The following is a 25,459-nucleotide window of genomic DNA, read 5'->3' as shown; positions in this document are numbered from 1 at the left end:
ATTTGCAAATCTGTATACAATGGATATCTTTAAGGTCCTTTCCAGCACTGCAATTTTATCATTAAAAATTCAAGTCAATTACATTCATACCTTTCAGATATGTATTCAGTTGACCAAGCCAGGCACAAAATCAGAGAGAGGAGTTGCGTTGGCCCCACCCCGGGGGGGGGGGGGGAGTGATTTCTCAGTTTCCCTCTCAGTCTCTCTCTCTCTTTTTCTTCCTCAGGTGAGCACACACACCTATGGCAAAACCTCAAAAATAAATAAAGAATTCTCAGGGATGTTATTAAGATGGACATTCTTGAGCCACACCCAATCATGAATTCATATTTAGTAGGTCTAGGGTAGGCCCTTGGAATCTACACTTTTAATAAGCACTCCAGGGGCTTCTTATACATATTTAGTGGGGGGAGATCCACTCTGAGACCCTGTCCTAAAGTGAGTTTCATAGCCTTCTACTAGAGGAGGCTATCTTCTCCCAGACAGGCCTTCCCAGTGACAGTGGTCAAGCACTCTCCTACAGTTCCCACTGACTATGAGCCAAAAATACAAAGTGAGCTATCAGAGAAAAAGAAATTTATCAGCAACACGATTTCACGTTTAACAATGCAAGGTGCTATTAGCTATACAAATACAGGAAAGAAAGGGAGGTGCCCTGGTAGTAACTCTACTTCCTTGAATAAGACAAGGTTTAATATTATGAATGAGTTAGTTTTTCTATTCATGAGAGTTGAAACTTCCTTGCTTTTCTAGTTATATTCTGTATGTTGCTTCTGGCCCTCGTTCCCCAACATAACGGCAGCCATTCAGAGCCACCCTCGATGTCCCAATTGTCAGCATATTAGAACTGAACTACATAGAAAAATTCAAAAGAGAAATCTAATATTCGATTGCTGTAAGACTATCAGATTCTGCTTGCCAATAGACACCAATAATTCTCCCATGAAGCCATATCTCTTTCATACGTCTACCACAGAAGAAATCTCAAACACCAAGCATCTCAGACATGCTCAGAAGCCAGAATTCTTCTTGTTGACACTAATGTGCTTCTGCTTTTAAACCCCCCAATCCTACCTTTAGAGTATTGTCACCCCAGTCCTGGAACTCAAACCTTAAAGCCTACCTCCTGTGCCCTCTATTCCTACAGCCGCACTTTTGGTTTCTTAAGATCCTGCTGTCTACTCTGTTCTGATACTTAATCCTTGGCATCTTGTATCTACTGATATGATTGGATCATGACGATTCTTTCCAAGACCATCAATAAATCTAATGGGGTTTTCTTCATTCTTTTTCTTTACCATTTTGATGGGTGACCCCATCACACTTTTCCTTTATTTGATCCTCCTCCCTTGGTTTCAGCGCTAACACAGTTCTCTTATGGATACAATAAATATTTGATCTGTTAACTATTAATCCTTTCAAGCTGCTCAATACACAGAAAATGAAAGCTATATTCAGCTTCCAACATAAGAGTGTTCTTAAACCCAACAGTTTCAATTAACAGTGAGCAAAAATTCCTTGCTTAATTATATGCAACCCAAATCATCCTACAAGAACTGCATTTCGCTTGAGGTTTAAGATGTTGTAGAGAAAATGTAAGGAGAAACTCCTTGATTTGTGTCAAAATCACTTGGCAATTCCCTAGAAAGGTGTCACATAGGAAGCCAATACATGTCTCTTAGTAGGCCCAACCCAGGCAGATTTGCCCTTCCATCTTTGACATAGGTTACTATGTCTTTGGTTGAATACAAGATGGACTAGTTGGCACGATTAGGAGGCACATGTACAAAACACCACATATAGCAAAGTAAGATGTTTACCCCAAGAGAGGCACATAGGAACAGACGTTGACTGAGAAAAACCAGTTTTCATCTCCTCTTTCTGGTTCACTCCCAGGCACAGACTCTTTGACTCTAACCTGAGAAGTCTTACTGCACAAGGCAAATTTTCATTCCCATTCTTTTTATATTCATTTGCTGAGCAGGTGTAGTTGCATTCATACACATTTAGTGTTTGTATGCTACAACTACACTGCAGAATTTGAGTGGTTATCATTCAACAAATACATGTATGCCTATTCTCTTCACTTTATGCATTCCAAGGATAAACAAAGAACAGAGGCAGACGCTAGATTGAATGCAAGCTCAACTTAAGAGAACAGGACATTTTTCTTGCAAAAACTCCTGGAGTACATAAATCAATGACATTGGTGATATACTGTAAAAACACTGTAGTTGGTGTCAAGAGACCAGGCTACTGGCCCCAATTCTGACAAATAAATACTAAAAGAGTTGGATCAGGACCCTCGCCCTTCAAATGGGTACAGATAAGCACTGCTGAACAGGATTACTTTGACTTTTAAAGAAAAAAAGTGCATGTGAAAGCATCTGCTATATAACTGGCACATGGTAGGCACTTGCTACAGATCAGTTCGATAGGAATCTTTTGAGTTGAAGCTGAAAGACAAAATAGGCATGCATGGGAAGAAAACACTGATGGTTCAGGGTGCACAGTAGGTGTTACGTAACTACAAACTGAACTAAGTTGAGACAGGCATTAAGCTGATTTAACCGAGTCAATATTTAATTTTCCTGTTCTAAAGTTTTTCATTTTCTCTACATGGTCATTCTACAAAGTTCACATATGGCTTCATAAACACAGGCTTAAAAACAAAAGTGCTTCAAATCAAATCTGGCGAGAAGAGGAGAGAAACATGGGGTGAGGTAAGTGTGAGGCTACAGAGCTGAATAACAGGATGGCAGCACCTCAGTACGTGAGTCACACAGACACCGAGCAGTACACAGCTAGAGATAATTCTCAGGTAGACGCTGCACGAGCCATTACGTCATCCCTCCTTTGCCCCTTCTTCATCAATCATGTCGCCTGGACTCTGATGTAACCCAGCAAGAATGTCTGATTTGCAGACAGCAGAGAGAGCCCCAGAACACACACATACTCATCAGAGAAAGCAACATGAGCCCATGCTGAAGTTTGTGGTATTTCCTTTTGTTTGATTTTAGAGGGGAAGTCTTATGGGTGGAAGTGGGAAGTATAACTGTAGATTAAGACATCCTGATCTGAGGTCAAAAGGAATAAGCTTCACTTCGGAAAAGTGACTCCAGATCCATAGACCCCATTTGCAAATCTGTATACAATGGATATCTTTAAGGTCCTTTCCAGCACTGCAATTTTATCATTAAAAATTCAAGTCAATTACATTCATACCTTTCAGATATGTATTCAGTTGACCAAGCCAGGCACAAAATCAGCTTGCTTTCTTTCCAGTTTTCGAGGTCACTTAAATTTTAGGCTACTTCCATCTTACTCTGGATTAGCTGGAGAGTTATAGGGTACTCAATTCTTGTGAAAGCAGGGAAAAAGAGGCAAGTAGGAACTGACCCATTTCCGGTGGTTCCAGAACATATAAATGTTTACTCTAACGGCTGTAGAGGGAATGTGGTGGCGCATGCCCTATGGCAAAAACTGCTGCTGGCTGGAGGACTGCAGCATCGAGTCCATCTCTCTCTCTCTCGGTCTCTCTCAATAGCGGATGATTTTTGGGGCCAGCAGGTAGCCTGGGTGGTTGAGGCATTAGACTCCCACATGGCTGACCACTATTTAAGTCCTGGAAATGGCAGCTTCTGATCCCTCTTTTCCTCTCTTTCTCTCTAATTAAATAAAAAATAACAATAATAAATTAAAATGAAATAAATAATAAGAAAAGATTGTAGAGATATTCTATTGTATTTTTCTTTTCTTTTTTTTTTTTTTTTGAGAATTTTTTGCTATAGAGTGTGTGTGGTCGCCAGAAAGACAGAGAGAGAAAGAAAGAGGAAAATCACCCCCGTGGGGGGATAGCCATGCCGCAATCCCTTCTCCTCCATTCTCCTCTCAGGATCTTGGGCACCCACGCACATGCACCTAGCATGAGTTTAAGCCACCAGGTCCGGGACCAAAAGCGTCAGCTACGTGGGAGTCCAGCGACACAGCCATTATGCCATCTGCTGGCCCTGAGATAGTCTATTGTGTTCAATTGAATATAGAGACTAAATCTCAGAAGCTTAAGAGCAAATCCTCACAAGGGGATATAACGTAGTAACACCTATTTTCTGTAGGGCAATGCTGAACAACAAGGATTTACAGGGGCTGCTCTCTCTCTGCACACAACACACACACGTATGTATACATATGTATATACATGTGCGTGCATATACATGTGTATGTGTATATATGTATATGTGTATATACTTGTGTGTATATACATATATGTATATGTATGTATATATATGTGTATATATATATATTCTTAGTAATTCAAAATCTAAAGGGAATGCTCTAAAACTAACTCTAAATTCTAAATTCAGGGCCAGTCTGTGCATGATTTACTCACAAGACAGCAGTTCTGTGAGTATTGTTGGTACACACAGTGCCACACAAGAAAGAACTCATTAGAGAGAGGCCGATACAGAACAAAGAGGAGTGTGTCAGCCTCCGTGAGCCTCTATTAGCGGCATCGCACCTTTCCAGACCTGGCCAATTCAGACACCTATGGAGGGAGGATTCGTGATGAGATCTTTAAGGGGACTGGGAGAAGCAGACAAGCCCGGTGGAAATGAAAACCAAAGGCCTTACAGTGCCTCTCTCACAGCTGCATGGTGTGGGGCCCCTACCTTACTTGCTGAGCAGCCGGGAGCAGGGGAGTCACCCAGTGCACCTGGAGCAGCACTCAACAAGGTGCCCAGCCCTTTAATTGTTTGGCCAAATGATTTATGAAGCTTGGCAGCACAGACAGGGCAGACTGGTTTGAATTCAAAGGATCCATCCTCCAGGTATTCTGAAAACCTTGGCCACATCTGTAACGAGCACTGTTCCTCTTTGGGAGGGGACAGAATAGAAGGGGAGAAGACGTTACCTGCCAGACAGGATCACAGGCTCTGACTAGACGAAACATGTCTCCCCACTCTCTCCCCATCCTGTCACTTATCAACGTCCCGGACAACTTTCTTTCTACGAAAGGCAATCAGATGTGCTCAGTCCTAGAGATGTAACTCTGAGGGCTATCAGCGTGTTCTCATCCGTTGGGCGTGGTTGGTTTGTCCTGATTGAGTAATGACAGGGCAGGGGTCAGCCAACGTCTTGATCACCCAGGGCGGGGATCAAACAACGTTTCCCAGAAAGAACCAGAAAGAATTTAGGATTCTGTGGGCTACATGGTCTTCGTCACAACCATTCATTCACTTCTGCCACTGTAGCATAGAAACAGCTATAGACAATAATGTAAATGAGTGAGTAGAGCTGTGGTCTAATAAAACTTCATTTCTAAAAACAGGTGAAGGGGGAATTTGGTTTTGGCTTGCCAGCCATAGTTTACCAACCCCTGAACTAGTATGCTCCCAATAAATAAACTGCGATAGTGAGAGGGTATGACTGGTACTACCAAATTTAAATCTAAGCCCCAATTACGGGAGAACTAACCTCTAAAATAACTAAAACAGTAAGCACAATAAGATTCCGTTTTGGGGAAGTGTGTGTGTGTGTGTGTGTGTGTGTGTGTGTGTGTGTGTGAAATACAGGGCAACTGAAGAACATGAACATTTTCAAAAACCCATCAGTTAGTAATTAGATTTCTTATGAAAACACAGTATACACTAAATCATTGAGATGCTCTTACAAATGTCTTGCCATAGGGCAATTACAGGCTTTGACTACAGGTGTAAATGCAATACTGAGTAATACACCTTTGGTAGTATACAATTCTTTTTAAATTAACCTATATATTACTTGTGTACACATAAAATGCTTCAAATGATAAATACAAACTAAATAATAGTTAGTCTTAGAATTCAGACTTTCACTTTTATAAAGAATTATTTGAAATTTTTTACAAGCATATAGTACTTTGTGGATTTTATCATTTGTTTTTTTGTAAAGAAATGGCAGGGGTAGGCAATCCTTTGGCAATGTAATTTATAACTATTTCTTGAAAGCATTCTGTAACTCTTTTCTAAGACTGGCTTTTCACCCTTCTAAATGTGACCTGCTTTTTTTTTTTTTTTTTGAGAGATTTTCACTGTAGGGCGCGTGCGCTCGCCGGACAGACAGAGAGAGACATAGAGACAGAAAGCGAGAAATCACCCCCCAGGGGGGATGGTCACGCCGCAATCCCTTCTCCTCCATTCTCCTCTCGGGATCTTGGGCACGCACGCACACGCGCCCGGCGTGAGTTTTAAGCCACCGGGTCCGGGACACGAACCGTGGTCGACTACGTGGGAGTCCAGCGACATAGCCATTACGCTAACTGCTGGTTCCCTAAATGTGACCTGCTTTTACTCATTTTCCAGCTCCTTCTCCCCTCCCTTGCTTCAACCTAGTAGCCATCACGCCAATCCTTGATCTACAGGTGACATTCACTTAACAGTAGGTGCCAACAAGTATGCGAGATTCCGAGAGTAGTAGGAATGACCAAAAAGAATAACCAATAAGTAAAAAGAAACCAATAAATAAAAAGTGGTTTTCAGGTTGTGCTAAGTGCTCTGAGCAACAGGGTGATGGGGGAGGTTCCTCAGCTGACTTTATTTCTATGAAAAGCAAGGTCACCAGAGAACATGATTATTGGGAAGAGCCCTGAAGGATCAGGAGGAGTCAGTCACGTGAAGTAAATTCCAGGCTAAGAATAAAGTGTTTTGGTCTTGGCTTAAAGCTGGTGGCTTTTTTCTTTTTAAGTTTATTTATTCCATGAAAGATAAGGAGAAAGAGAGAGAGCACCCCCAACATGGCCTTGATGCCACAATCCAATCCCAGCTTCAGGTAGTCCTAGGTCGTGGGCACATGTGCCCAGAGTACTCAGGAAGGTCTCCTGAAATGAATCAGAACACTTCCACGTGGGTCTGTCTCACAGAGCATCACATTTTTACTGCTGTGCCACAGACTGGCCCTCTAAGTCAGTGTTTTTAATCTTGATCACACATTAGAATCAGCTGGGGCACTGTCAAAAATATTTAGTCCTGGGTCCAATTATAGGCTAGTAATTAGAGGTGGAGGCTGGTATTTCTTTTCTTTTAAGCCATGGCTGAAAACTACTATTCTACTATCCTATCGTCTGATGATGTGTTGAAGCCCTAGGGATTCTCCCCTGACCACTGAGTGGAGATGAGAAGGAACAACACTTATCTTCTAATTGGGATGTTTTGCCTGAGCCTTTGGCAAGTTGTAAAGCAAATGAACCATCAAGTGACAAACTTCTTTGATGTGCTTAGCAAAAGGCTGACTGGAAAGCCTAGGCCCGAGTTCCTCTTTGAAGGCTAACAGATTCAAGACTGAACCATGGTGGTTAAAGACTGAACCACAAGAAGCAGTTCCTAAGGCAAAGATGTAGCCGAAGGATTTGGTGTAAGGATATACATGTTTGCATATTCATATACCACCACTCACCCAACTCTAAATAAAGTTGGTAATAGAAGACAAAGCAGAAATCGTGGAAGTTTGTTGACAATCTTCTAAGTAATTCTGAGCAGTTGTTGCAATAGTTATCCATCCATCTAATGTACTGTTGCCACTGCCCACCGGCTCTGTGCTTCCCACTGTACCCAGGGATAACATGCCTCCCATTCCAGTGAGAGAGAAACATTAGCAAAACTCACCCTAGAATATGATGTGTGCTGTGAAGCAGTGTCCTCTTCTCCCCCCTCGCTATTCCTCTACCTGGACTCTTCAATGCTGTGGAGGTTATCACACCCTCTACAGTTTACTTATTAAATATGTTTTTTCTACTAGGAATCTTTAGAATACAAGAACTGTCTTTGCTCTGTATCCTCCACAAACACGACTCATGGCATGCAGTGGGCATTCAACAACTGTAAATTGGATCAGCAAGGTATTTTACATATATGAGGATAGAGGTGCACAGCAGAAGTGCTTTTGGGAACCAGGGGAGGCTCAGAGTAATGATATCAAAGCTGAGTCTTGAGGGGTGAGCCACGGATCTCCTTGTGAAGGTTTTCTCTGGGTATATACTTGGGCTTTGTCCCAAGCTCCTGGAAGTTTCTAAGCTGGGGGAAAGATGGTGAGAAAGAAGCAGGTTTAAGTTTGAGATCTACCACAGTGGATACACTGTGGAAAGTGAATACGAGTGTGGGAGAGGAGTAAGTTTGAGGACAGGAATGCTGTGATATGACAAATGCCAGCAAGGACGGATTCAGAGTAATTCAGGGTGCTGAATGAACTAACTGCATGTGGCTGGCTGGATTCCATGACACGTGTTTTCTCTACCTGTCTCAATTCTGAGTTCGTCTCTTCTTCTGGTACTCATTTCTCCTTGGTCAGATCCCCTCATTTACTATCACTGTGAGAGAAGTCATTCTCTCCTGTCCCCAACTAGATGTACTGTTGAGCCCATTTATATCTTTTGTGAGATGAGGTGGACTTACAGATACCAGTCAGTTTGATACAGTGGGGCAAGAAGAGAGAAGCTGTAGCTTTTTGCAAAGATGACAGGGAAATGATGGGACTGTTAGCCAAACTGTGGATCTGTGAAGGACGTGGCGGCTTTGGGTGAAGATAATGAGTTATTCATGAGAAGCTGGCTAGAAAACAGCTGGACATGATGATTGGAGCTTAAAAAGTGCATGACAGAGGTTGGAAATTGGAGACACTGTCACAGCTAAAGCTAGTGGTGTGCTATGAATTAGCTCTCAGAGAAAATGAATAAATACACCGACAAAGCTCTGATTTGTAGCTTTTGCTCATTCTCATGGTGTAGTACTCACACCTTGGTTTATTTCCAGTGACCAGCAATATGGCCACTAAACAAAGAATTGAATAGAGAGACACATGAACGGTTCCTAGGAGCTGACTCCAATATACCGCTGAACGAGGGGCGAGAGCCTTGTCCAGGGACAAAATGCAGAGAAAGAGAGCTGGGAACAAAACCCAGGAAGTATGAAGATTTTACAGGTGGACAGAAGCTGAGCCAACCAAGGGGGCTCAAAACAAAACAAAACAAACACAACAGACACAGAAAGATAGGGAGAGACAGGTGCTGAGAGGGGTTACAGAAACATGGGAAAGAAGTAATTTCAAGATGAATAAATCTGCCTATGATAGTAAATCTTACTGAAAGGTGAAATAAGGTAAAGCGAATAGAAAAGTGTCCATGGCAGTGACTTTGAGGGTACTGAAGATGACTTTGGCGGTGGCTGAGAAGGGGTGGGAGCCCAGTGCCCTCACTCTCTGCAAAGTGGACAGCAAGCAAACCCTATCAGAGGAAGGGAAGGGAAAATACAGGAAGTGGATCCATGAGAAGTTTGGTGGGAAGTTCAGAGGGGATTGCAGGAGCTTTCCTCCCTCTCTCCCCCTTCCTTGTTAAGATGGAAAAGTTGAGCATATTTTTATGTTGAAAAACGGAGATGGTGGCAAGTAAAAAGACTGAAGATCCACATGTGAGCAGGCCACTTAGAGGTGTTTGTCCTAGAGAAGCAGCAGTCAGAGAATTAAGAACATAGGTTTCAGGGACCAGCAGTTAGCGTAATGGCTATGTCACTGAACTCCCATGTAGTCGACCGCGGTACAAGTCCCGGGCCCGGTGGCTTAAATTCACACCAGGCGCGTGTGCGTGTGTGCCCAAGATCCTGAGAGGAGAAGGGATTGCGGCGTGGCCAAACCCCCCGGGGTGGTGATTTCTCGCTTTCTAGCTCTCTGTCTCTCTCTGTCTTTCTGGCAAGCGCATGCAAAAACCTCTCAAAAAAATATATATATATTTATATGTTTCATCCCTACCCCACCTGGATGGAACCTTCTTCCTCTGGAAATGGGATACCAAGTGGTTATTAGGAAGACCAACAGTTCTGAGTTTAATTTTTCTTTAATTAGCTCATTGAAATATCAGTTAGTTATGTGCTCAAAAGGTAGTAGGTAAGAGGAGTAAGAAGACGGTCTATAAATGCTATAAATACATAACTATTGTGTGCCACAAAACTGAGCATGGGCTGCACATTTTTCCTATAACCCACAAGTCCTGCTTCCCTTGGTAACTTGGTTACCTTAGGTTTGGTGTCTAATTTCAAAAATGTATATCCTCGGGGCCAGCAGTTAGCATAATGGCTATGTCGCTGGACTCCCACATAGTCGACTGCAGTTCAAGTCCCGGACCCAGTGGCTTAAACTCACGCTGGGCGCGTGTGTGTGCATGCCCAAGATCCCAAGAGGAGAATGGAGGAGAAGGGACTGCGGCGTGGCCATCCCCCTGGGGGGGGATTTCTCGCTTTCTGTCTCTCTGTCTCTCTCTGTCTGTCTGGCGAGCACACATGCCCTATAGCAAAAACCTCTCAAAAAAAAAATGTATATCCTCTGGATACGTACATAAATATAATCTCTCTATTCACAGTCTGTGTTGGTACGCAATCTTTAATACACACATGCAAAATGGATTAAAACTCTATTTAAAGATGTTTCAATGGGCTACCCTGTAATTAGAAAACATTACAAGAAAACAATTTCAGATCTAAATAGGAATATCTAGGACAAATTCATCCCTTGAAAATATGGGTTATTTTATACAACCAAATAATTTTGCAGACAGCAACAGATCTTGCTGAGTTTAAATACTCTTTCAGTAGTGGACTATGATTCTGAATTTCCATACAAGACTGACTCATTTTAACTCTATGATCTAGCAAGTCTGAAATGGCTCTTCTGAAAAATTTTACTCAACTTAATCCTAAACCTTGATGTGAAAATTCTGAACCCACATTTTAAAAGTGAACTATCAACGGATACATTATGTTTAATTTACATTTCAATAAGGTTTGTATAATGAGAGAGTGACTTATGAGGTAGTTTGCCAGATATCTGGCATTTATGGAAAATCAAAACACTATTGCTTCATGCTATTCTTATTTTATCTTTTCATAAGAGTTCTTCAGTTTCATGGCTTTGTGTACGACATTTTTAGTTATTAACAAATCTACTTTGTCATTCGCTTCAGGGGAGGAGACAAAATCACTGAAATACACTTAAATTTTTGTAAAATTTACTTATTTATTTTTAGAGAGAGATATTTGCTATAGTGCACGTACACTCTGCAGAGAGACAGAGAAACAGAAAGTAGGAAATCACCCCTTGGGAGGATGGCCATATCACAATTCCTTCTCTTCCATGGTCTGCTCAGGATTCTGGGCACACATGCACATGTGCCCAATGTGAGATTGAGCCATTGGGTCCAGGACTTGAACCACAGTCAACTACATGGGAGTCCAGTGATGTAACCATTTTGCCATTTGCTGGTCCCAAAATATACTTTATTTTTTCTCCTGGAAGTACTCATGTTGTTTCCTTGCCCCGTCCTACCCCTTCTCCCCACCCCATCCCATCCAATCTTTCTTTAGAACTACTAGTGAGGTTGGTCCTGGCAATTTTGAGAAAGTTCTCTAGGTATTCCTAAGTGCAGCTAAGATTGGGTACCACTGAAGGATTAGAAAGAAAATGGACTTGGAAGACTGAAGCAAAAACCGTGAACTTGTCACTTAAGATTGACAAGTGACCTATTTTTCTCAATAACACACTTGTAAGGATTAAAAAGATCACATGTGAAATCACCTTATATATTTTCAACACTAGGACTATTTCTCAGTGCAGTTACTAATACGATTTCTAAAAACCTTAGGGGGACATGCACTGACTATGTCCTTACAAGTAGGTCAAGCAATTCACAAAATGTGAGATCAGTTGTTTAAAATTATTATCTATTATTAGATAATAATAATAATTTTGAATTATATTTATTTCTAATGAGAACATTCTTTCCTTAAATAAGACATGGACTGCTTATTTGTAAATGAGTGGGAATTTTCTGATGCAGAAGAAACGAGCACATTAACTGTTTTACTCAGTCATAAAAGGGGACAATGGAGAGAATTTTTTGGCCTTGTATCAAAAAAAAAAAACCCTCCTGAGCTCAGTGACTTTTATCCTTACAGGAACTCACAGAATAGATTAAGTGTTTTTGTCAGTTGGGGCTATTTCTTAATCATTTTTATATTTTTATTTTATTTTCAAAACTCTCTGCCTTTTATTTCTCACCAAAGTTTAAGCTCCTAGAGGGAAAAAGCATATTTTATACTTGTTCTATTTGCTCTTAGCACAGGTGGAGTCAACAGTGTTTATTTGTTGGATAAAATATGAAGGGAAATTGTTTGCTTCTCTCACCTTCTTTATGGAATTTCAGAAAGGCACTAGTATCTATCACAAACACGTGCAAATTTTATTTTTGTAAAACTGGGTCTCATTGTGTTAGGGTCCTTCTGCCTTAACCTCCTGACTTGCTGGGAGTACGGGCATGGGCTACCACGCCCAGCTTTTACAATGGGCTGGGAATTGAATCAGGCCTCCCAGTTGGCCTAGGCCTGTGGAACCACAGCTTCTTACCAGTGTGGGCCACTGTGGCTGTGCCTGGATTTTCTTTCTGACTGTTTCTCTTTACCCTCAATTTGAGTACCTGGTGGGAAATGGGTTTTCAATTCTGCCTGCAAATCAGAATCATACCAGGGAATTTTAGAATAATACAGATACCAGGATATCATCCCCAAGACTGACTAAATTGGCTTCAAGTAGAGCTCCCACACTGATGTATTTAAAGGCTCTCCAATATTTCTATAGTAATTATGGCCAGGACTGAGAACCACTGTCATAGCACATACAAGGTATTCATTTAATAAACATCTGTTGTTTTGATTTGAAGTTGAGCAGAGGTATAATCAGAGTTAGGGGGTTGAACGGTCATCGTTCACCTCATGTCCTCAGGATTTGGCCAGTACTGGATGACACAAGTCTCTCGGGGTACTTAGACTATGAGTGGATGGGTGAACAGATCAAAGTTAAACTCAGAAGACAGGGTGGTGTGGTGTGGTTGATTAGCTGTGCCTACTGGTTCGAGTCTATGGAAACAGAATATATCTCTCTCCCAGTCTTCGCCTTTCTTCCTCCTGACAGTCCTCGCGATAGCCCAGTAGAAATTCTGTTAGGTCTGGTACTCTATTTTATTCACCATTGTATTTCTAGGTCGTAAGCAGTATGTGGGATACAACAGCTACATGAGTTCAATATATTACTTTCCTCACACAAACACACACATGCAAATACGGAATTACAAAAATAATAATTTTATGGGATTTTAAGACTCATCAGCCTTCTTACTATATTCAGAAATAAAACATTGGCATTGTTACTTTTGGTGGGTGTAATTCTGCTCTACACTATTAAACAAGTACCAAGTGCTTTATAGAACTAAGGGAAGACCTACTCCAGTGTTTTTATCCACCGAAATCTTAACATTGACTATGAACAGTAGTGAGCTTTTCTGCAACTATTTCAAGTAAATGAAAACTTATTATTCCATTCTAAGCTATCAATGTCTAACTTTCAATACTAACATAACAAAAACATATTAGCTTATTAAGATACGATTATCCTACTCCTTGTACCTTAGATTTTTTTTCTGCAGGGAAAGATACTAAGAGGAGACCAAATTGGGAAATATTTCTAAAAATTGCACTTCAACTATTTGAAAAGGTTTCATTATGGAGCAGGGCCGTACACAGGTACAGTGATAGGTAGAAGCCAGAGGATTAGGATAACACAGCTACACCTCCACACCTCCAACCAAGGAATGGAGGCAAGAAGGAATGCAATTAGGGTGGAAAACCACCCAGACAGGAGTGCTGTGGATATTGAGGAGTAAAATGTGGTGGTTGTTGTAATTAGGTTATTGAATATTATAATGGAAGTGACAGTCTTGTTTGGGGGATTTCTCTCTGTTGCTTTCTCTGCTCAACCCCCAACCCCACTCCAAACAAGCTTATTATTAATAACAAAAGTCCTAGACTCATGGCCAGGAATCCCTGAGAAAGTAAAGCAGGACTCAGGACTGGAGTATGTAAAGCTGGAGTCAGAAACCTGGCTGTTAATTTCCAGAGCTTTGCTTTCTAAGTTTCAGAGTCATAAGCCTAATTTAAACCTACACTTAATTTATCTCCAAGAAAAGTATAATAGTCACTTCACATAGTTGTTGCTAAGGCCAAACAAGATTTGAAAGTGAGCACTTTATGAACTGTAAATCATAAGATAAATGTTCAGTTAGATGGAAGAAATTGTTGAGAAAAACTGCCACTAAATTTTTCTTGGGGGGCCAGGTGGTGGATAGTGGTTAAGGTGGCTGGATCCCACTTGGTTGACTGTGTGGTTTGAACCCAGCACCCACTGGATTAAAAAACACACTGGACACATGTGCGTGCATGCCCCAAATCCCCAGAGAAGAACGGAGAAGGGATTGCACAAGGCCATCCCCTCTGGGGGAGTGATTTCTAACTTTCCCTCTTGCAAACACACGTGCCCTATAGCCAACTAAAGAAGAAGAAAAAAGTCCTTTGCAGTTCGTGAAAGAATGTATCTGCTCTAAAGATATACACATGGTTACATCACATTTCTAACAATTCTGTAGAGAAATTAGGACATGCAGAAAATTCCAAATTATTCAGAACTTTGACACAAGTTTTAATAGAAATCAAGATAGAAGCCAGGAGAATGAAGGCACCTGTCAGACTTAGGACCAATAACAAACTGGAAAACCTGATTCGAAAACAAGGGGCCAATGGTGTAAGTTACAGAGCTATCATAACTGGTATTTCTGTAAAACATACTGAGGTGATTCAGACAACTCCACTTTTCCATGTTGAGAAGAAGCAACCCAAAAGTGTCAAACTGGGGGAGGGTGGGGTGTGTGTGTGTATAGAGTGTTTATGACATTGAACGGCCAGTTAGCCTAGAACTAAAAATACGCAACAGGACTTCTAAAAATGGTCTTTAAAATAAAGCTTTTCATATAACTGTGAGAGAAACAGAAAATTAAAGAGAAATTTCAGACTTTGTTGGGGGAAAAAGTAAGATTAGAATAAAAACAAAAGATAACATAATTCTTTTAGTTTCTATTTCATTTATTATAGAAGAAAAAAGTTGTTGAAACAGAATAATAATAAAAATAAGATTCTTATAAAACATTTATCAACCAGCAATGCAATTATAGCTCATCCTTGCCTTCCAGTATACCAGATTAAAAACAAAAAAACTTTTATGTGATTAGAAAAACATAGTTATTCCTCAACAAAACACAATAATGTCCTGGAAGAAAGCTACCCTGAACCTCTGAGACAGACAGGAGAGGCTGGCAACTCTGTTTTAGAACTATGTGCATTATAGTTTGCCAGATCAAGTTAATGAAATGTTTATTGTTAAGAGTGTTATTTTTAAGTTAACAAAAGCATTTTTGTTGACTTGTTCAGTGGACATATGTGTACAATTTAAAACAGAATTTCAAAATACTTTTATTATATGCACCCTTGGAAAAAAAGATCATAGGTCTTAAGACTATGCTAAACTAATTGTGATTTTTGGTTCATAATAATAATAGAATTTTGTTAAATGTGTGGCTTTCTATTATTAAAATTAAAAAAACAAACAAACAAACAAACAAAACCTACAGCCAAAGGATTCAAACTTTCTTAATTTAAATCTCTCTGTACCTAAATATTTCTCTTTGGCCTGGCCAACCCTTAACATGCCTGTTTTTTTTTTTTTTTTAAAAATTATGTTTATTTATTTATTTAATTAATTTTGACCAGAGAGGGACACAGTGAGTGAAAGAGAGAGAGGAAATGAGAAAGCAAGATGCCAGGTCCAGGACTTGAACTGTGGTCGGCCATGTGGGAGTCCAGTGCCCCCAACCATCATGCCACCTGCCAGCTCCCTTAAATAGTTCTTTATATAGTCTCCAAATATGTTCTTGTCCTCTTAACTAGATCTACTTTGGCACTATTGACATTTTGAATTGGATAATTCTTTTTTGTATAGTGTCATTCTGTGTATTACAGAATACTTAAGCAGCATCCCTGGCCTCTACTCACTAGATGACATAACACCTACCAACCCCAATTGTGGCAACCAGTATCCCCAGACATTGCCAAATTTTCTCTGGAAGGCAAAATTATCCTCTGCAGAAACTACTGGGCTATAGAAGAATGATTCTCCTCACTCTATATAAGTTTCTGAGCCCATACAAATACCAGTTCCTTTAATCTTAGTCAATCTCTGTCCTTCTCTGTCTCTACAATCTATAATTCTCTTAAAGAAACTAACATCTTCATTCTCCCTATTAAGATATATACATATATTAGGGGCCAGCAGGTGGCATGGTGGCTGGGATGCCGGATTCCCACATGGTTGATTGTGGATTGAGTCCCAGACCCAGTGGCTTGCTTTCCTGCTTTTCCTCTCTCTCTAGTGAGTGAACATGCCCTATAACAAATTTTAAAAAATAATAATAAATGGAATTTTAAAAATTCTTTTTTTAAAAAAAGACATCTAAATATACTAACCAATTGCCCTCGTGTAATCCCTGTAGCTTATGTACCTTCTGCTCTCTTGTTTTCTCTCACTGTGAACTTTTGGAAACACTAGACTTCAACAGTGGAACATGAATGTCTTGCCTTGGAGAAGGTAGATTCCGCATGGTGACCATGGTTTGAATCTTTGGCCTGGCCAGCCGTTAACATGCTAGGAAGGCACATGAAAATCTACGAACTAATGAATTAGAGGGTTAGAGGAATGGGCTGTGGCATGACCAGACATGTGGAGGGTGCCCATCTGTTTCCTCCTTTCTTTTTTTTTTTTTTTTGGAGAGATTTTTGCTATAGGGTGCGTGTGCTCGCCAGACAGACAGAGAGAGATAGAGAGACAGAAAGCGAGAAATCACCCCCCAGGGGGGATGGTCATGCCGCAATACCTTCTCCTCCATTCTCCTCTTGGGATCTTGGGCACGCACGCACACGCGCCTGGCGTGAGTTTTAAGCCACTGAGTCTGGGACACGAACCGCAGTCGCCTACATGGGAATCCAGTGACATAGCCATTATGTTAACTGCTGGTTCCCGATTCCACCTTTCAATGTGTGTGCACACACACTCTATCATGACTAAAGAAAAAATGAGGCAAAACAAATAATATATGCTGGTGATATCTTTATTTTTGAAATGCATTATACAAAAACCACCAAGCACACATAATATATATTACTCTCTGTATTTCCTGTGATATGCCTTTATGGGCATGGGCTGAAAGGCCGTGTAGTTAATGTAGCTCTTCATGAGGGACCACCCTGGGACATGTCACTTAACAGCTTACAAAATGCACACACAAATAGCTACCAACCATTACATTGATGCAAACTATCTTTATATTATATCAGTTCAACATATTCGTGATCCCTGGTTTTCACTGGAAAAAAAAAAAAAAGAAAAGAAAGAAATTTTCTGTCCTTTCTGCTCTTATTAAACTTAAGGGCACAAATAAATAAATTTTAAAATTTTATAGCAATTAATTTTTATGATATTTCTTGTTCTAGACTTTGGTCCATAGGAAAGGTCTATCTCATGAGGCCCTATCAGTACCATGGTCCTGTGATATGAATGTGTTCAATGGTCACTCTGGTCTTAACTTCCAATGTACTTTCTGGATATATCCAACAGACGTTTAAGAAATGGCCCTTAAAACAAAACTATTCCTATGACTGAAAGAGAACCTCAAAAGGTTGAAGAGAAATTGCAGACTTTATTTTTTAAAAGTATAGGTTTGGCTAGCTTACTCTCTTGAGACTTATTATCTTACTAGACAACCAATTCCATTTTCCTCAAACTTTCTTTTAAAATAAAACTATCACACACATCCCTCCCAGGATGATTTTTCACTTAGTCTTGTCTCTACCCTAACCCATTTACTTTTAGAAGCCTGTGCTTTAAAAATAATAATAATAAAGACATACTGAGCATGCATTTTACACAAGCCTTGCATCCCACCCATACACCTTCCCTATGACAACCCTTTAAATATTTATATTTAACAAGTTATCTTCTTCCCATTAATGCTTTCTTCTAAGAACAATATCCTTAGTTTATTTAACTCTGTAATTCCGGTTGTCCAGATTTCTTGTCATTAAGACCATTGGTTTAATATCCCTCTTAAAATCTGGCATTCAGATCTAAATGCATTATTCCATATGTTCATTGACTTATGGAACTATTTCAACTTTTGCTCCCATGCTATGGGACTGGTGTTTGCCAACACAGAATGTGCCGAATTCTGAGAAAAACTGGATGTTCCTATTCCTACTACCCTACTCTTTGCTTTCTACAGGCTGGGATCTCCTTCCCCATAGGAGCTTAAAGTGCTTGGCCAGAGAAGAGGCTTACAGTGTTTGGCAAAGGTGCTCATTCTTTCTAAAGAGCGCTCGAAGGGGAAATTCTTGGCAAAGATCCTCTAAGGGCAGGAGCCCCTTGGCAGTGTACAGAATAACTTGCAGTGACCAGGGACAGAGGACAACTGACCACAACAGGAATTTATCAGACAATTTAGTGCAAGTGATAGGGTTTCACTAATCTTTAGAGTTCACAAAAAAAGTTACCCAGGGCTCATGAGCTAATGCAGACCGACTGGTGCCTCCTGTTTCTGCTCTGTCATTATCTATCAGTAATAAATGGTTTAATACTATAAATATATTATGTGGCTTTTATTTCTGGCACTCAATTGCATGTGGAGAAGATAAAATATAACCTTTAATTTGGTATGACAAGATACCCTACAAATAAATGAATGAATTGCTACTAGTAAAATTATAGGCAAAGGATGCATTTTTTGGCTCCCAAATAATACATTCTAATTTCATTAAAAAAAAAAAAAGCTTAAGCCAATTTGTAGTGTACTTACAGAAATATGGATCAATTATTTCATATATGAATACTTGCTCCAGTTTATTCTCTGACCAAATCTGTGCTTGCACTTCTTTTGGCAAGTTCTGAAGTTATTCAGTACTACAGATATCTTTCTTGACCACTTCAATAATTCAGAGAACAACATCCCTGAGAAAGTATTTTTATACAGTATTGAAGGCAAGTAGGATAACGGCTATAAAAAGGCTTTGAGCCATCTGAATGAAAGGCATCTGTGATATATCTGCTATTGTATCTGTTACTCCTGAAGGACACTGAACAATGACTTCCCTCATCTTCACAGAGTAGATACAAAAGCACAGCTAATATGTGGGGACTTCAAAGACGCCCGCACTACACATTCTTGTGCAGTACTATATGTATTACTTTGATGTAAAAGACTAAAAAACATGTTTAACACAGCTGTCTTCAGCTGCAAGTCCACATTACATGGACTTACTTATTTTTTATTACCACATAAATTACCATTTCATAGGATTGGGCTGTTCAATTGTCATCACACATTTTATGAGTACAGTTTTTGAGAAATGAGGAAGGATCATTCTATGAAATACTACATATGGCATTTACAGAGTCACATAGATGAATGGTGGTCTGGTTACTTCCATGATTAAATGTTTCAGTGATTCAAAATAGTTTCAGTAAATTAGCTGAATGAAATATTGCACTTCTCTTACATACAGGTCCAGGTTATATTGGTGGATACAAAATATATAATCATGATAGGCATACAAAAGAGCTATCATGGTACAAAGAGACGAAAAATGTATATTTATGTATATATAATATTATCAAAGAATATATATAAGCTATAAATTGAAATATGTACCATTTCTTTGTATTATTTTAGGTTTCCTTTCTTTCTTTAGTTTTGCTATAGAGTGTATACCCTTGCCGGAGAGAGAGAAGGAAAGAGAGAAATCACCCCCTGGGGGGATGGTCACACCACATTCCCTTCTCCTCCATGCTTCTCTCAGGATTTGGGGCATGGATGCACATGTGCCTGGCGTTATCTTCAAGCCACTGTGCCTGGGACTTGAACTGTATAGTTGGCCATGTGGGATCCAGCTGCCTTAATCACCACACCACTAGCTGGCCCTATTATTTTAGTTCTTTAAACTAATGTATACATTGGATTTATATAAACAATAAAACTACTAGCTACCACAAAAGTGTAAACTACTGTTCATGTATGTTTATAAATAATTAAAAGTATATTGTTTTTATAAAATGAAATACAAAAATCATTATGATTGGCTTTGTAATTTCCACTCTGTATCTTCATTAGTATTGATACCTGTGTGTGCGTAAACACCTATATATAATCCATCCTTTTGTGATGAAGATAAGATAATAACATGCAATTTATAATCTGGCAGACCTAGTTTAAACCCAAGTCCAATGAAACTGCACAGTGGTAGACAAGTTACTGAAATTCTGAATTTTCCACATGTAAAATGAGGATTTATATATCCATTAAAACGGTATTAAATGCTAATTATGCAGCTAGCCTATGGTATGGTGGTTAAGGTAGCTGGATCCCACACAGACGATTGTGCTGTTGGAATCTCGGACCTAGCTGCTTGAAAAACATGCCAGGCATGTGTGCAAGTGTGCCCAAAATCTCGAGAATAGAAGGAAAGGAAAGGGATCACAGCAAGGCTATCCCTGGGAGCTTCATTCTCTCTCTCTCTCTCTGGTGAGTACATGAACCCTCTGAAAAATACTAAATGCTAATTAAATGCTAGCTATGCATCACTGTGGGTGCTGGGAATAATAATGAGAATGGCTGGAGATAGAGAACCTGTAGTGGAGGAACTGCAGCCATGTGCTGAGCACTGTGACATATGTGGGCGCCACAGAAGCCTGAAAGGAGGGTTTGACTCTTCCTAAACTACTTCATGAAGACCTCACCAAAGACGCGGCATTTGAGCTTAGTCCTGAGGATTAAGTAGAAGTCTGCCAGAGGGCTAGGAACACGTTAAGGATGGGACAGTAGAAGCAACAGGGTTAAATGTACGGAAGTGTGACAAACTAGAGCTGGGAGTTAAAGAGCTACGTAAGCACCTCACCCCAGCATAGGCTGCTTGTGAGGCTCAGCGGCAAAATGGATGGGACAGTGGTCTGACAATATGGGGATTATGCAGCCGCACACAGATGTTATTTGTCCCCCAAATCCTGGGGTCATCTTCGCCTCCTCCTTCACCCAGTATCTCTTCATTCTCACTGTTATACCAAAGTCCATCTCCATTACACTCATTTGGTTGAATGGGGCCCCGCTATCCAGCAAACATGGTACCTAGCCAATGCTGAAGGGTTTCAATTATTCTACTCCATTCTAGCATAACGTAAGGGAAGAAGCATGCTGAATGGCTCCTGGCCTTTTCTCATGAAGACTTCAGAAGCATCACTCACTCACTCTGGCTCTTTCTAGACAAGTCACATTCACAACTAATAACAAAGCAAGGGAATTATAATGAGCACTTATCAAGTGCCAGGCAGGGTACAAGCTTTGCAAATACACTATCCCATTTGACTCACAATAATCTTACAAAAATGGTACTATCATAGGTCCTCAATCTCTATACACAATTTTGAAATCTTAACAGTACTGAAAGTCAGTAATTTTTCACAAGTCTGTAACAAACTCACTTGGAGTTTGAACCTGAATGGAATTCATATGAGTGTACGTATAATTTCTATTCTGTGTATTGTAAATTCCCATGGTTTGTGGTGGAAATACAAATGTGTTGGTTATGAGGCACAGCCTCAGTCTTCTTGGGAAGATTTTCTAACAACACTGTGTTTGCAAAATCTAAAGTTTTCTGAGTTTCAAAACACCTAATGCAAGACTTTAGAGATTATGGATGAGCAAACTTTTGCTATTAAGTAACTTGTCAAAGTCATGAAGCTAAGATTTAGCACAGCCAGGTGTCAAACCCAGGCAATTTTACCCCAACTCCTAGACTCTTAACCGCTTAGCTAAACTTGCTCTGAGTTTCCAATAAACTCTGAAAAGCAATGAATACAGCTGTGAGTACTGTCTCACTTTAGTATCCTTACTTAATATTTCAGTTGAATTAGGCATCTCATACTTTGAAGATGCACTTTCTGCTTACCAACTTTTAGGTAATCTGTGTTCAGAATTCCTTCCCTGAGTACTCAATTTTTTTGAGGCTCAACTTAAATGCCACCTCCTTCAAAACAATGTTCCTGATTTCCGCAAACACAAGAGTTCTTCTACCTCATCCTTCACATCAAATCTCTTACTTTAGGGCACCAGATAAAATCAGCCTCACATTATAGCTACACAGGAACTCATCTTGTCTTCCAACTAAGTGAGCCCTTTCTAGGGGTGGGATGGACCAGGTCTCACTCTGTACATCCCCACAACATGGAAGCAGTGCTGTGAATATCATCCTCATTTCCTCAATGTTAGTTGCAAGAAAAAGGAACTAACAATATTTTTATTACTGGCTTCTCCACTGATGTACAGAGGTAATGATCAGTTAAATTTTTCCTTTTAACATGTCATCATTTTCAAGTGGATTTTTCATAAAGGATTTTATTCTGTTTCTCATAAACCTAGGTCTTAAAAAAAGCAACTGGAAAAAAAAATAAACCATGTCCACTAAAGAACAACTAGACTGAAAAACTGCTCTACCATCCTGGAGACTTACTGCAACACAGAAATGACTTATTGGAAAAAGCATGATATAACATCTTTAGAATCTTTCCACTATGATAAATTTGGTTAGAATCTTCTAACATTGAGCAATATATCCAGATAAGCTTTCTATCTTTTAGCACTGCCCAAAAGATGGCCTTAAGAGAACAAAATGGAATTTTAGGCAGTGTCTTTCTCATTTTTTAAAATGGGAAGTGATTGAATTTGAGAATTTTAATTTTTTTTCCCTCAGGGAATTACTGAGGATGACATTTGACTTTGATATATTCTTATTAGTCTATAAATTCTAAACGTTTTACTGTTGAGAATTTATGTATAATATTTTCCAGAGGTAAGTTTTCCAAAATGTTTTCTTTTAAAATATCCATTTCTTGTTTTATGTAAAGGATGACTTTAGGTGAAATTATGAGGAACTTCAAAACAGAATATTAATCTTAAAGAAGTCCAGCTGGCCTAATAATTTGCACATGGAATTTTTGGCCTATTTCTGTTTTTCATGCAGTTTTTCTTTTAATGATGTGTATATGCAGATAGTGTTCTTTGAACTGGTATTCTTGTATGGAAAAGACTTCTTATTCCATCCATATTTGCAAATAACTAGGATGAGGCCATCAAAGTAAGTCAATAAGTCCATAAAGGAACCCACAGGCAGTACAGTGTAATGCTCCATTCAAATACTTCTGTTTCTAACATTTCTCTTTTAAAATTTCTAATATTTCTGATATAATGTGGAAGCTAAAGTAGATTTAAATAAGTTATTGTACAACTTTTGCTACACATTTTAAGGTTGTTAAATGTTTCAGGGTTTTTATGCTAAAATCACGTGTTTTGTAGTAGTTGTTAAAATTTATTTCCTAGAGAAACCAAAGCTTATTTCTTTTAGAGACAAAAATCTCACTAAGACAAATAGACCAGGTACACTTACTGTCTTTGTTTATATCTCTCATATCCAACCTATCCAACTCTCTGACTTTCTACTTCTCTTGCCCATTGGCCGTATATTGCTGTACCACTACAATACTCTTAATTTGCTGTGCTGCCTCAGGTCTCTCTTTCTTAAAAAAATTATTTTTTACATTCAATCACTGTGTATCATTACAGCATACCAAACAAATTTTCCATCAGGAATATACTGCATATTGGTCCAGTCAAAGACATTACCATATACATTATTATTATTTTAAAGACACATTTTTGTCATAGGGCAGTTGTGCTTGCCAAAGAGACAGAGACAGAAAGCGAGAAATCACCCCCTTGAGTCTCCTCTCAGGATTCTGGGCATGTATGCGTATGTGCCTGGTCTGAATTTTAAGCCACCGGGTCTGGGACTCAAAACGCAGTTGACTACATGGAAGTCCAGGGATGTAACCATTATACCACCTGCCAGTCCCTACCATACACATTATAATCAACAGATTTCTTTCCATTTGGGGTCCCTTAAATGTTTTGCTTCTTTCTCTTCCCCTTTATTCCCTTCCTCTCGCCCTCTCCCATTTCCCACCCTTCTTCCCTGCCATCTCTAGAATATATCACCATTGCTCCCCATGCTTTTATACCTTCCAGTCATTCCGTTTCTGTCATAGAGTGCTGACATTTGGTATATATTGAATGGGGGCATACAATACCTCTCTTTCATAGTCTGTCTAGCTTCACTTAGCAATAAATCTTCCATATTTGTCCACTTTTTATTGAATACCAGGATCTCATTGTTTTTAGTAACTGAGTAATATCCTGTAGTATATATGTTCCACACTTTCTCAACCCATTTATCTGTTGGTGGACACTTGGGTTGGTTCAATGTCTTAACAATTGTGAATAAGGCTGCCACAAACATGGATGTGCAAGTATTTTTCTGACTGAGTACATTCCTATCCTTTGGGTAGCTACCTAGGAGTGGAACTGCTAGATCATATGGTAGTTCTATGTGTAGGTCTTTGAGGAACCTCCATATTATTTTCCACAGTGGCTGGACCAATTTGTATTCCCACCAACAATGTAGAAGAGTTCTCTTTTCACCACAGCCTCACCAGCGGTTATCATTATTATTTTTTTTTAAATCTTAGTCATTTTGCCTAGGGTTAGAGGTCTCTCCTAATTTGTCCTCTGCACTTTCTAAAATGTAAAGCCACTGATGTTTAAATTTCTTTACTGGCTTCCCACTGACACAAGGCTAAGAAATTAGCTCTGTTATTTTATGTCCTTTCTTTCTAAACAAGGTAGCCTGCCTGTTCCTCTAGCCCAGGCTCCTTATAATGGAATTGTGTGTGTGTGTGGTACCAGGTTGCTTCAACTCTCCATTCAGTGGCCATCATATTCTTTCAAAAAAAAAAATCCAAGAAACAGAAGCTAATCTCAGAATTAAATTATAGAAGGTAAGATGTCACTGGTAGACACTGAATATCAAAACAACAGATCCAGTCTTCTGGCTTCCCTGGACTCAGGTCATCATGGCAATTTCCCACTGGTCCTGCTGCGTCCACGAACTCATCGGAATCACATTCGTTAGTACTCCCAAACCTGACACTTACAGAAAATGACTTTTTGAAGAAGTCCACAAGAAATAATAGCTCTAATATCCATGCTCTTATCTAAATGATGTGGGTATTTAGTATTTAGCACTAGTGATTCTGAATTGTTACACAGTAACAAATCATACTAGCTTAAAAATATTTAATTTTCTCATTCATTGAACAAGGCTGCACAATATCGATAGATTTTTCTATCATTATTTGCAGGAAACGATGTTAGCAAAATTTTCTGAGAGAAAATGTCCCCAAAAAAGGTATATTCTACAGGGAGTAGAAATGGTCAAATTACAAATAAAGGAAAACTTCTTATATATGTGTAGAGAATATCTTCAATTTATTCAGTGTATACTAAATCTTGAAAGAAATATGAATTCTTTAAGTATGTATTCATGCATAATATTACTATCTAATCCTGCTG

General features: G+C 39.4%; 1 protein-coding gene across 4 annotated transcripts in view; it reads right to left on the bottom strand.

Annotated features, from left to right (window-relative positions):
- CMSS1 (cms1 ribosomal small subunit homolog) overlaps positions 1-25,459 on the bottom strand; it is a 430,734-nt gene that overhangs the window by 225,163 nt on the left and 180,112 nt on the right. Inside the window, exon 1 of one of the 4 annotated variants that reach the window (XM_014585948.2) lies at positions 4,913-4,966. The exons of the other annotated variants lie outside the window; for them this stretch is intronic. The gene's annotated coding sequence lies outside the window, so the exon portion shown is untranslated. Of the gene's footprint in view, positions 1-4,912; positions 4,967-25,459 lie in introns of those variants that run through there. 4 annotated transcript variants of the gene reach the window in all.

Source organism: Tupaia chinensis, unplaced genomic scaffold, assembly GCF_000334495.1.
Source record: "Tupaia chinensis unplaced genomic scaffold, TupChi_1.0 Scaffold000100_1, whole genome shotgun sequence".
Lineage (NCBI taxonomy): Eukaryota > Metazoa > Chordata > Mammalia > Scandentia > Tupaiidae > Tupaia > Tupaia belangeri.
This window is presented reverse-complemented; position numbering and strand designations above follow the sequence as displayed.